Here is a 12982-nt window from a genome sequence, read left to right on the forward strand (position 1 = left end):
CTTCTCCGCCTCGTTCACGCTGCCTTTCTTCTGTGTTTGGTACGCGTCGGTCGCGGTGGTCTCTATTGCTTGTGTGCCCGGTTGTCTGTGCATGTCGGTCGTGCGGCTTGGTCTCCGTGCGAGTCAGTCTGGGTTTACACGCATTGCATCGTACATCGCGGGTACGGGTCGGTCGGGTTCATTCCGAGTTCGTGTCGGTCGGTGAAAATCGTGTCGGTTTCCCGGCCGGATCACTATTTTCCCAACGGCTCAGTTGTACGGCTTGTATTCCATACTTGTAGGTTGTAATTCACTCGCGGTGCATCGTACTGCACGGGCTGTACGGCGCTGGTCCGTGTCGGTCAGTATTCGGTCCGGGTCCGTGTAGGTCGGTTCATTTTGTGGCCGGAATCAGAATGGGCCCCTCAGTGTTTTGTATGTACCCTACTGCAGCTTGCAAAATCATGCACTTTGCAGTTCTAGCTGAGAAAATATTTGATAACCAGATCCAGCCATGTTCATATAGTGGAAATTAGGTGGCACAAATCTAGCCAAAGAGCAGTGGAGCGCGTTACACATGAGTATAAAAAATGTGATTGGCAACAGGGAATATGCACTCTTCACGTGCAGTCACAGAGCAGACTCGAAGTAGTTTCTGACAATGATGCACAAAATATTCGTTTAGGATACAGGTTTCCAGTTCCTTTTAAAGTGGAGGAGTAGCAATCATAGATGTCTTGTGTTGTAGTCATGCACATTGCATTTGCAGACGGTCCAGCCTTTGGCAACGCGTGGCCGCAACTGTGTCACAGACAAGCCGATGACACCCAAATTAATGGGTGGAGGGAGGAAGGGAGGAGCATTTTAGAGGCGTGTGTGTTGCCAAATCCGGAAAATTTGTGTGCCCTTGCTGCAGGGCCTGCAGCAGCAGGCGGCATGTCCTTGAACATGCCACAAGTTGCACACAAAGACAAGGATGTCAGAAAGGACAACTGCAACAGGTGTATGTAAAGGAAGGAGTGTCCGGTTCACCATGGCACACACAATGGATGCAGAATCACCAAAGATGACTGACAGCGGATCAGGAAACTGAAGGCCGAGCTGCGCACAGGAAACACACCCTCAGCAGGTGTTGAGGGCCCGTTGTGGGGACAGAGATGCCAAATTACATACACAGCCATGGACTTCATGCACAATAGAGAATCAAATCCATGAAGAACAGCATGCATGTTGCTAATCTACACACAGACTCATATGCAAAATCTCTGGCAACTATGCCAGAGATGCCGCATGCACAGTGGCAAGAGACCTGCATCGACAGAGATGAGGCACCTTGGATGGTGAGGAACACCTTTATTACTCAGGCTCACACCTAGGCAAATGCATCAATATGAACAGACGCACAGGTCATGTGGGTTAACATGTGGGACCTACACTAGCCCCCCCCCTTTGCACCACAGATGCTGTAAATCCATTGAACTGCCACACAAGTGACGGGGGTTCAGCCAAACACCCCCTGTGGCACACGGAGAGGCTGCTATTCCCCATTGAGCCTCTTATGGGGATGTCCCACACTATGTCAACCCGTAGCATCCCGTATGTTTCCGAGGGAAGTTTTACACACATTGATGCCTTCATCACAATACACAATCCCATTACAGATGACTGTCACCAAGTGTGACTATCAATTCATGTGAGTCATGATCCATGTCATGTGCCCATGGTGAGTCGACATGTATGCATAGAAACAAAACATGCACAGGAGCAGTGCACACACATTCAAAACAACTACCACACCCAAAATGCCGTGCTGAAATCCTTACCCAAATGAGACTTTTCACCATGTCCGTGCATGTAACGCTGATTTTGCACACGTTGCAATACTCATGAGGAATAGCGGGAGCCCAACGACGCCACGAGCAGACAGCATGCGCAACTACCAGGGGATGAGAGACACACAAGAAGTCAGCTAAAAGACGGACATCCGCATGCATGGTCAGTTACTCTACATGTATAAGGTTGTCACCATGCTAGTTGAAAATTGAGTGTCTCAGCTAAAATTTGTGGAATTACATCATCACTCGAGTGACACATCAGAACACACCTCTAAGTCACTTAGCATACATGCAGCTGGACACACACATTGCAACACATGCCACACAAGGCTCCAAGCGTGCACACTCAGACCCAGGGACTCACCATCATGAGTATGGGTATGAGCTGACTCCGGATGTCCTCCTCCTCCTCATCACTTGCCTCGTGACCAAGCCCTTCATCCTCCACGGGTGGATGTTCCTGCTCATCCGGATCCAGGATGAGTGGCACAGCTTTCTCCACTGCCATGTTTTGCAGCATGCAGCACACAAGGAAGATTTTGCAGACCTTCACCGGTGCATATGGGAGGGACCTGCCTGTCTTGTGGAGGCACCGGAATCGGCTCTTCAGGAGGCCAAACGTCCTCTCAATCACTCGCCTGGTCTGCCCATGGGCGTTGTTGTAATGGTGATCTGCAGATGTTCTGGGGTTGCGGAGAGGCGTCATCAGCCATGGCATGTTGGGATAGCCAGAGTCCCCTACATGGAAACATCATGTACAGAAGTGGGTCAGGAGAAGCTGTAAGATACAAAGACACCGCTAAATACAGGACAAACAGGGTCTACCCCCCAATAAGACATGCTCGTTCGTTGCGCAGCTGCAGCATCATTTCTGGCACCCTGCTATGCCTCATGATGTAGGCATCGTGTACTGACCCTGGAAAACGTGCACAGACATGGGAAATCAGCATGTTAGCAAGACACACCACGAGGGCATTAATGGAGTGATAATGTTTTCGGTTTCGATAGGCTACCTCCTGTGCCTGTGGTGGTACCAAAGCCACATGTGTCCCATCAATAGACCCAATTACATGGGGCATCCCTCCCAGGGCATAGAACTCACCCTTGACACCTGTCAACTGCTCACGAGTTGGAAAATGTATGAATTCATCCAGGTGAACCAACATGGCTTCTAAAACATCATGCAGGACACGGCTGAACATGGTCTGGGACATGCCACCAACATCAGCTATGGTGAATTGGAACGTACTGGTGGCAAAAAAATGTAGGGCTGCCATCACCTTCATCTTGGGGGTCAGCGCAGTAGGATACCTGTGTAGCGGTTGGAGGTGTGGTGCCAGCTTTGCGGTCAAGTTCTCAATCAACTGTTGCGAGAAGCGGTAGCGTCGTATGCAGTCACGTTCCATCAGGGCACCCAAGTCTGGCATTGGTCGGGGGAGAGGCAGTGCCCTGCAGAAATTTGGAAGGGATAACGAAGAGTGAGTACATTACAACACCAATGTCAATGAACTGAGCACATGTTCAACAGCTAATACACATATGCCACATACAGAGTCTGGTCTGTGCAATACATCCTGGACACGTATGCCAGCCAGGTTTGTAGCTGGCTACCAAGAGCCAGCTACAAACATGGATTCTCAAGGTCCACATGACATGCCATGAAACTAGCTGTGGGCCAGTGTAAGTGAACAGCCAGACACATTACAGGAGTGACATACATCCACATATGTGCATTAGAAGGATGTTATCTCATACAGACAGCTGGCGGCAAGCTAGACGCACAGGTCACATGTCAATGAAAAAGGACAGACCACACACCTTGCCATGAAGGGGTACATGTCAAAACTGATCACACATACATTGAGACTACACAGATATGTCCTCAGCTCGCAAGTCCATGTTCGATGCATACAGACACACATTACGTGTGATTCCACATGTGGCCTGGTGTACGTAATTGTGTGCCATGGCCATCTACACACAGACACATGTTGGATGCAGCAACAGCAGATGCAGTTGACGGAACACCAACAGCAAGCTCATGGGAACACGTGACACACACATGACATAGTCACATCGTGGCACGCTGGTAGTTACATGTCAGGTGTCATTATCTGTGTACCTGGCATCAGGGGACAGTTGCGGGTGTTGGTGACTGTGCCATGCCAGTGATGCAGTGCTTGACAAGTTTGTACTACATGCACACATGTAAAAGGTGTGAAGGGGAAGTGTGCCACATAGTGCCACATCACACATGACATGTGTACACAGGTCATCACGTGTACGGCCCGTATCACTATGGCGTACGCCTACGGCTACACTACCATAGGGATACGACCCCTACACATGCGTGTACGGCCCGTATCACTATGGCGTACGCCTACGGCTACACTACCATAGGGATACGACCCCTACACACGCGTGTACGGCCCGTATCACTATGGCGTACGCCTACGGCAACACTACCATAGGGATACGACCCCTACACACGCGTCTACGGGCCATATCACTAGAGTAGTGGTGCCCTAGGGGTATGTGTGAAACGCACCGTACCTGTGTGGGGATTTGAAAATTACAATGGGGACACATAAGGGACAAGTATTAGGGCCTAAATGCATGCTGGTTGTCATGGATACCCAGTTCCAAGATCAATTGTTTCCATCATGTGGCCTGGAAAAAGCAGTTGGCCACATTATACATTGTTGCAAAGTGGTTGTTGACTTGACATGATGCAGCAAATTTGAAAAAATGCTAATGCTGTCACTGGTGTATTTTCAAAGGGATTGGAGGAAACGTAGGATGCAAATGAGTCTGACCAATCACTCTGTACTGTTGTACATGAAATAGCCCAGCAAGGCAGATATAAGTCAGCCAGAACCCATGAGAGGGCACTTGCCTGCACAAACTTTGATTCAACACCACTGCTGCTGTCTTGGCTTCCTCTGGCACCATGTCGCGGACTGTGGAGAGGGCCCAGCCTTTCACCCAGGAGGAGAATGAGGCGTTGCTGGACGTCATCCTCCCACAGTTCCCCAGCCTGTATGGTCGACCAGGGGAGCAGGTGAGTGCTGACTCCGCTACCTTTGACTGTGGCACTTCTTTTTGTGACTGGCATTTCTGGCATTGTGTCCAGGTGTGACAGACATGCAATGTAGTTTAGAGTGGGTCCCGGGGGGGGGGTGAATGGCTTATGTCTGTCATGCAGAGCATGATGTGGTTCATGTCTGCACTCCTCACTTGCATTGTGCTTACTGTGACATTCGCTGCATGGTGCATGGCACATTCAGCATGGCTAATCCTCTTGCCCATTCTTGTTCTATAGTCCTGAGGTGATTCTGTGTTCCCCCCGGTGTGACACGTGACTGAGTGGAGCTGTGGTGAGAGTGTCCAAATGATGAGTACGCCCCCTGGACATTGATGTGTGTGAATGTTCCTTGTCATGTGGGTGAGTGTCTATGTGGAGTGTTGCACCACAGCTGCATGGAGGAGGCAACTGCTCTACCCATCTGATGTGAGAAGGAAGCGGTGCTGTGTGTCTGATTTGGTGGGCTAGCCCCACGCCTGTGACACCTCTCAGGCAAGTGGCACATGTGCAGAGTGAGGTTTTTAGCCACTGTTGCCACTGGCAGGTGAATGATCTGTGCCTGTGTGTGTCTGTGTACTCTGCTGAGGTTGTGTCAGTAGCCTGGGGCATGTGTCTGCTTGGAGGTGCTGTCCATCAGCCTTGTGTTGCTTGTGATGTACAGTGTGTGCCATGATCAGGGAGTGTGTCGCACCCCTCATGCCACTTGTGCACTTTCAATGCCAAGTAGTGCATTGGGGCTTACACAGAGGCGAATGTCCCCATGACAAAGGTGCTATTAGTTTGCAGCATACTATGCCCTGGTCAACAAATCAAAGATGTTCTAATGTGTGTCTCTGTGACATGGAGCAGCTGTAGTGATCTATTCTCACTTTGTCATCCTCACAGGTAACCGCCTATGAGAAGGGGAAGATATGGAAGCGGGCCATCAGGGCCGTGATCTCCGTGGAGGGTCGCAGTCGGCGCCTGGCCCAGGTGAGGAAACGCTGGCAGGACATCCGGTGCTGGACCAGGAGGATCGCCCAGGTCCTGCTGGGGGACTCACCTGCACGCAAACACGGCGGGCGCCGGTGCCTGACCCACCAAATGAAGCGTGTCCTGGCAGTGGTCTTCCCTGACATGGATAGGCGGTTACAGGAGAAGCAGCAGCAGCAAGGGGTAGGTACATGTGTGTTTGTTGTGTGTCACCAGCTTTTGGAAGTGCTCAGTCGCATGGATACACTGCCAGGGTTTATATGTGCAGTGCATATCCTGTTCCCCCAAGTCAACCGCTGCTGTTCTTCCTTCCTTCCCCTCCTTGACATGTGTTCCCTGATCTGTGTGTAATCACTATTGCACATGGTCATCTAGGCTGCAAGGTCATCAAGGTGCACTATGCTTTCTGCATCATGTGTGGGGGTGGTCTGTGACATGTGTTGGTACCTTGCCTGTGCCCTGTCCTGTCCACTCATTTGGGGGTCCATAATTGTTGGCACTGTCCTGAGGGTCCACATAGGAGTGTGAGGTTTAAAATACACACACTTGCAGCATGCATGACCAATGTAGTGGCATCAGACATGGTGTGCATGAGCGGGAGATATGCATAGGGCCCTGACGGTTGCTCCTGTTACAGTCAGATCATTCCAGGACCATGGAGCAGTGTGCCCACTACTGTCCCCTGAGACACCTTATCCTCGGAATCATGTGTGGCATCACACACTGTGGCCAGTCTCTGTGTGTTCAGCATAGTTTGGCCTCTGTGGCATTGTTCCCTGCCCTAATTTGTATTTACGTAAGGTGTGCAACATGTGTCCACTGTACAGGGTGACCCCATTAGGCTTGTGCATACTCACACTGGGCAGTGCCTGTGTGTCTATGTACAACTATCAGTTGATGGTTGTTTGTCACAAATATGTGTGGTCAGCCTCACGAGGTGATGTTGAGTCCATTTAGGAGTTCTTGATTCCCCTTTTAGTAAACACAGATTCAGAGGTGTAACTACTTGCTCTGTCTCAATCACATTGTCTCATGTATGGGGGGTTTGTGCAGGAAAGGCCTACATGTCAAAACCTTATGTCTCCTTGCCAGGTCTGACCTGTGTGTGATAATTGTCTGGACAGACACTCAAGGTGCAGTGACCCAGGCATGTTGTGTAGGGTGTCATGTTTGTGCTTTGCAGCATGTGTCAAAAGTTAAAAGACATGTTTCCTGCTCCATTCCATTATTGGCACCGGTGTGTGCTCCAGATGCTATGTAGTTTGGTCTGTGTGTGCTGACATCTGTGTGGACATTCTTCGTTCCCATCAGGGTGTCTCCTCAGTGCAGGTGCTCCTTATTCCAACACTATTTTAGGGCCATTAGCTAATGCATTGTCCTGTGTCTGGACATGTGTGCCAATCCACATGACAGGTAGTGTGTCAGATGTGTTGCCAACTGTGTCATCATGGTACAGATGGCCATGTGACAGGTGGCATGTTTTAAGTTGTTATTCATGAAGTCTTGTACCTTGGCACTCACTACAATTGTCAACATGTCCCAATGATTTATATGCTTCCCTTTGATTTTTCTGAAGGAAAATAATGTGCCTGCATGACAGATGTCTCCCAAGGAAGTGCACAAGAAACCACTTTTACACTTTGGGGGAACACGCTGGCACATTTCAAACAAATGCACAGTTCTGTCAATAATTTGTTTTTGAATTATACATATCCATGTTCCCACAGTGTGTTAGCATTTGGGTTAGTCCTTGGTTGTTGCTGATGCCAACTTACCGGTGTCAAGTCATCCGGACCACCGTGGTGCCATGTATATGTACTTCCTGATTCCACATTTCTTCTTTAAAATGGCTTCTTGGCATTAGGCTGCCAGCTCATTCAATGACTGTGTAAATGTAGTTTTGTGTGCACCTCCTTGTGTGACTTCTGATATTCATGGACATGTGTGTTCTGTTCCACAAGTGGAACATTCACACATTCCAAACATGTCAATTGTGTAAAGTTTTGTGATTCCCAATGGATCAGAAAGTGTTTATTTGGTTTTTCTAAAGTACTCACAGGTCTATGAGTGTGGGGACCCCTTCAGCATTGGCGTCTGTTATTTGGCATTGGGTGCACAAATACTGTTTCGTTCACAGTGACCAAGAGGTGGCATGCCTTCATAGTCTGGCTGTGCTCCACTGTTCACAGACACTAGCTTCTCTGTATAATTGGATATACAGTTATTTGCTGTTGTTTCCTGATTTTCATTATTTAAGGTGGCATGGTGGGTTAAACAACTGGGGAGTGCAGGGCTTACATATGTGCGGAGTATTATAGATGTTACTCATGATGCATTTCATGATATGCACTGTGACCTATTTTGTTTGGACTCATGTGTCAGATGTACACAGGTGACTGATTATTTCCTGTCTCTTCACCTTGCCCACAGCATCATCGGGGGACACCGAGAGAGACACCTGCACGGACGTGGAGGAGGGATCCAGCACCAGTGCCACCACTCCTTGCGAGTCGGCAGCATCAAGTGGCACGGAGGGCGAGGGGAGTGTGGCGGAGGACCTGGGTAGTACCAGCACCGACTACGACGCTGACGGGTCCGAGGCTGAACTCCCTGAGGGGGCGGAGGCTGCTCCAACAGCTGGCAGCAGCACTACAACTGTCACCGCCCCCTCCATTCCCATCACCGCCCTCCCAGTTGCTCCGGTCCCTTCTGTCCGTGTAGGGCAACAACGTGTCTCCTTCATGCCAGGCACTGCACCCCCTGCCCCTGTCCCCCCTGCTGCCCTCACTGCCGAGTCTGTGGACATTCAGCGGCAGTTGCAGGTTGGGCAGACATCGATCCTGACTGTCCTCCGTGGCCACACCAGACTGCTGACACAGATGGTGTCGTACATGGAGGGCATGTCATCAGCGATGTCTGACCAACGGATGTTGCTGAGGTCCATGGACTCGTCACTGACGGCAGCAGTGAGTCTCCTGCAGCGCTTCGTCCCCCCACCTACCCCTGCACCATCCACACTTCCCACTCCTATGCCTGTCCCAAGCACACACATACATTCCCAGGCAGGCACCACACCAGACACAGCCAGCACACCAACAGGGAAGGGCAAGCGCACACCTCCTGTCACGCACACTCAGGGGGAAGTAGGCACACCCACTGGGTCTAGGGTACACAGGCAGACACGCAGCCACAGTCTGAGTCCGCATTCCTCACTCCCCAGTCCCTCCAATGTCACTCCCCTCGGCTCCCCTGCCCCACAGTCAGAGAAGGAGACATACTTGGCTGTGCTGGGCCTCAGCCCCACTGGTTCACCATTGCGCAAACAGGCAAGGCACTCCACGGGTAGGGGAGTTGAGTCCCCCCCTCTGTCCACCACCTCCCCCAGTAGCGCTGCAACCCATCCCTCCGCCCCCCACTCCTTGGGGCCTGTGGTTCCTTCGGGTGCAGGGGAGACGCTGGAAGAGCTTGCGAGCGTGTGCAGCACTATCCTGACCTCCACCTTTGGCGCTGCCCCAACCCCTGTGGGGAATCGTCCGTCCCTGCACCCACAACACCTACCCTTCCTGCGGTGCCTGATCCTTCCCCACAGGAGGCCCCCACCCCAGTCGATGAACCAGAGGTTTTGAATGTGCAGGCAAGCTAGGGGAGACGCGTGGCGATGTGTCCCCCCCCAGGACTTCGCATCTGGACTGGCCTATGGCCTTTGCAAATAGTAGCCTTTCATACCTTTTATTTTACTGCTGAATAAAGCATTTTGTTTTTCCTTTGAACACGATTGCTTTTCAGGTATTGATGTTGGTGCTGATGCTCCATGAGTTGTGGTGGTGATCATGTGTTAGGTGTCTGGGAAATGTTGGAGTCTGGTGCTCATGGGGTGGAGCCTGGTATCTGCGTGCCATCACAAGGTCTCTGCAATGATTCTTTGGTCGTGTATGCTCTTTGTGTTTGGAGAAATTGTCCCGAGGAGTGTTCCTTCCTCTGTGGCACCTGACATCTTCCCTGCAGGGAGTTGCACAATTGTTGTGCTGAACTGTGTCTACATTTCCTTGGTGGCTGATGGATCCCTTCAACTATGTCCATGCCTGCTCAGCAATGTCTCCGGCTGCATCGTCTGTGCCATCCTTGGTAGTCACTGTAATTGTGTATGGAGTATGTTGCCATGCCTCCATGTGGAAATTGTCCCTTTTCCGCACAATGCATGTGTGTACTCCCAGCCTAGCACACATATGGTACTTGTTCTGCAGGGTATTTGGTCACCTGACTGACAATTGTGGGAATTGTATCTGTGGGAAGTCCACCCTATTCCTTCCATGGGAGACAACAACTTGGTGGCTGTGCCTGCACCTGTACATTCCTATCTGTCCTGGAATGTGCGTGACAGTGTGTGTTCCCTTTGGCACTCTTGGTTTAGTAGGCTTTCACATAACTATACAGTCTTGTGACATGATCTCAGTGTGTGTATTGTGCTGCATCCGCCAGGGGTGGGTATGCATGTGTCATTTGTCATCACACCTACATGTGGTGTGTCATGCAGTGGGGGAAAGACATCCTTCCTCATGGGTGTGGGACACTGCTGTCAGTGATGTGTTGACATGGCACTCTCAACATAGTCACACATTGGGGATGCGTTCATGAACCCATGGAGTTGTGGTCATCTGAGGATGATGCACCCACCCCTCACATGTCAGGACAATTCTGGTATTCTTCTGCACCCACCCCCATGTCTCTGTCCACTGCTGGTATTCCTCTGCACCCACCCCCAGGTCTCTGTCCACTGCTGGGAGTGATAGGCACCCACCCCTCACATGTCTCTGTCCACCCTTGGGAGTCCTCTGCACCCACACCCATGTCTCTGTCCACTGCTGGGAGTGATAGGCACCCACTCCTCACATGTCTCTGTCCACTGCTGGGAGTGATAGGCACCCACCCCTCACATGTCTCTGTCCACTGCTGGGAGTCCTCTGCACCCACCCCCATGTCTCTGTCCACTGCTGGGAGTGATAGGCACCCACCCCTCACCTGTCTCTGTCCACTGCTGGGAGTCATCTGCACCCCCCCATGTCTCTGTCCACTGCTGGGAGTCCTCTGCACTCACCCCCATGTATCTGTCCACTGCTGGGAGTGATAGGCACCCACCCCTCACATGTCTCTGTCCACTGCTGGGAGTGATATGCACCCACTCCTCACATGTCTCTGTCCACTGCTGGGAGTGATAGGCACCCACCCCCATGTCTCTGTCCACTGCTGGGAGTGATAGGCACCCACCCCCATGTCTCTGTCCACTGCTGGGAGTGATAGGCACCCACCCCTCACCTGTCTCTGTCCACTGCTGGGAGTGATAGGCACCCACCCCCATGTCTCTGTCCACTGCTGGGAGTGATAGGCACCCACCCCCATGTCTCTGTCCACTGCTGGGAGTGATAGGCACCCACCCCTCAACTGTCTTTCCACTGCTGGGAGTCCTCTGCACCCACCCCATGTCTCTGTCCACTGCTGGGAGTGATAGGCACCCACCCCACACATGTCTCTGTCCACTGCTGGGAGTGATAGGCACCCACCCCTCACATGTCTCTGTCCACTGCTGGGAGTCCTCTGCACCCACCCCACACATGTCTCTGTCCACTGCTGGGAGTGATAGGCACCCACCCCTCACATGTCTCTGTCCACTGCTGGGAGTCCTCTGCACTCACCCCCATGTCTCTGTCCACTGCTGGGAGTGATAGGCACCCACCCCTCACCTGTCTCTGTCCACTGCTGGGAGTGATAGGCACCCACCCCTCACATGTCTCTGTCCACTGCTGGGAGTCCTCTGCACCCACCCCTCACATGTCTCTGTCCACTGCTGGGAGTCTTCTGCAACCCGCCCCCTTGCTGTCCTGTGCATACACACACACCAATATACTACTTATATGCTGCACCAGGCCCTAAGCCAACATTTGTGGCGTGTGTATGCCTTGTATCCATTCTGTACTGGTGCTGTAGGGGTACGGGTGGGATGGACCGTACCCCCACATTCATAGGGTGTACGAGCCGTACCCACGCTGTGGGGCATGTGTGCGGTCCGTACCACGCGTACCCATCCATCCCCACTCCAATGGTGGTACGGGCCGTACCCACGCTCTGAGGGCATGGGTACGGCGCATACCCCTACATCGCCACTACAATGGTGGTACAGACCGTACCCACGCCCTCAGAGCATGGGTATGGCCCGTACCACCATTGAAGTTTACCACCATTGAAGTTTTGATGGAGAGGTACACGCCATACCCACGCCCCCAGAGCGTGGGTATGGCCCGTACCACCATTGAAGTGGTGATGGAGGGGTACGGGCCGTACCCATGCTCTGAGGGCGTAGGTATGGCGCGTACCCCTCCATCACCACTTCAATGGTGGTACGGGCCGTACCCACGCTCTGAGGGCGTGGGTACGGCGCGTACCCCTCCATCACCACTTCAATGGTGGTACGGGCCGTACCCACGCTCTGAGGGCGTGGGTACGGCGCGTACCCCTCCATCAACACTTCAATGGTGGTACACTTCAATGGTGGTATGGGCCGTACCCACGCTCGGAGGGCGTGGTTACGGCATGTACCCCTCCATCAACACTTCAATGGTGGTACGGGCCGTACCCACGCTCTGAAGGCGTGGGTATGGCGCGTACCCCTCCATCAACACTTCAATGGTGGTACGGGCCGTACCCACGCTCTGAGGGCGTGGGTACGGCACGTACCCCTCCATCAACACTTCAGTGGTGGTACACTTCAATGGTGGTACGGGTCGTACCCACGCTCTGGGGGCGTGGGTACGGCGCGTACCCCTACAACACCACTACAATGGTGGTACGGGCCGTACCCACGCCTTGGGGGTGTGGGTACGGCACGTACCCCTACATCACCACAACAATGGTGGTAAGGTCCGTACCACCATTGTCGTGGTGACGGGTACGCGTTCACGTCCACTTAGGAATTGGTGGACACGCCCCCCCCCGAAGTGATCAGACCCTGGAGGTAATGTATGTACAGGTCGTATTTACATTTTTACTTGGGTGGGGGTTATGTTTCCTGCCCCTGACCCTCCCCCCCCTTGCCCCTGGGTGTTGTTCTGACCATCTG

This window comes from Triturus cristatus, chromosome 7, assembly GCF_964204655.1.
Source record: "Triturus cristatus chromosome 7, aTriCri1.1, whole genome shotgun sequence".
Classification (NCBI taxonomy): domain Eukaryota; kingdom Metazoa; phylum Chordata; class Amphibia; order Caudata; family Salamandridae; genus Triturus; species Triturus cristatus.